Raw genomic sequence first — 1,453 nt, 5'->3', positions numbered from 1 at the left:
AAAGCACCACTCTTAAAAGACTTATAAATGTTATAGGATTAAAAGTACAACAGTAAAAAGGCAAGACATAGATGGGGAGGTTATCTACAACGTTCATAAATGACAAAAGGATCTTATCTGGAACATATAAAATAACCTCTACAGATCAATAAGAAACATACAACACAGAAAGATAGACAAGATGTGAACAGGTACCTCATTAAAAAGAAAAAAAACAAATGAACTATGAACATGAAAAAAATAAACTAAACCTCATTAGCACTCAGGTAACCAATGAAATATGTTCAATCCCATTACCACTCAGGCAAATGAAAATTTGAGCCACATAAAGACACCATTATGCACTCACCAGAAAGGTTATAATTAAGCAAACTAAAATACCATAAGATTGTGTAGATATGGGAACTCACACACTGTTAGTAGGAATATAAACTGGTACAATTGCTTGGGGAAACAGATTGGCATTATTAATGAAGTTAATGATTTACATGCACTGTGACCCAGCGATTCTACTCTGATTTACATGCACTGTGACCCAGCGATACTGTCTGGTAATGAAAATGAATGAACTACAACTGCATATACCACATACATGAATGTCATAGATGTACTACTGAACAAAAGAATCCAGATACAAAAGGGTACAAACTGCATGATTTTGTTTATATATAATAAGAGAACAGGCAAGACCAATCCATAACGTTAGAAGTCAGAGTGATTACCTTTGGGAGTGGGTGGTATTAATTGGGAGAGGGTGTGAGTGGGGATTCAGAGGTCCTGATTATGTTCTAATCTTGAGCTATGGGGCAGTTACCCAGTGTATTCACTTTGTGATAATTCATCAAGCTGTAGACTTAACTACTTCATATATGTCATAATTAAATATATTTTATATGTTTTTACTTAACTATTTTCAACAAAAGTGCAGGGGCCATTCAATGGAAAATGGGAGTTCTCATTCCAACAAGTGATGTTGGAACAATCGGCTATCCATATGCAAAAAAAGAACTTCAGTCCATACCTCCAACACATATAAAAAAGAACTCAAAATAGGTCACAGACCTAAATGTAAAATATAAGCCTATAAAATTTATAGAAGAAAATATATGAGAAAATCTTTTTAACCTTAGGTTAACCAAATAATTTCTTAGATGTGACACCAAAATTCAAAAGACACTGTTAAGAGAATAAAAAGCCAAACAATGGGAGAAAATATTTACAAATCGCATATCTAGCAAAGAAGTTGTATTGAGAATACATAAAGAACCCTCAAAGCTAAAAAAGAAAAAAGACAAAAAAGAGATACTTCATCAAAGAAGATATACAAATGACAAGCACACATGAAGATGCTTAACATCATCAGTCACAAGGAAACTGCAAATTGTAACCACAATGAAATGCCACTACACACCTATTAGAATGGGAAAAAAATAGCACCTGAAAATACCAAGTG

General features: G+C 33.3%; 1 protein-coding gene across 1 annotated transcript in view; it reads right to left on the bottom strand.

Moving 5' to 3' along the window:
* Positions 1-1,453, bottom strand: part of ZNF182 (zinc finger protein 182) — a 24,729-nt gene that overhangs the window by 9,457 nt on the left and 13,819 nt on the right. The window lies entirely within an intron of this gene.

The sequence above is a fragment of the Pteropus alecto genome, unplaced genomic scaffold (assembly GCF_000325575.1).
Source record: "Pteropus alecto unplaced genomic scaffold, ASM32557v1 scaffold669, whole genome shotgun sequence".
In the NCBI taxonomy this organism is placed as follows: Eukaryota; Metazoa; Chordata; class Mammalia; order Chiroptera; family Pteropodidae; genus Pteropus; species Pteropus alecto.
The sequence above is the reverse complement of the archived record's forward strand: the minus strand, read 5'-3'. Positions and strand labels throughout refer to the sequence as shown.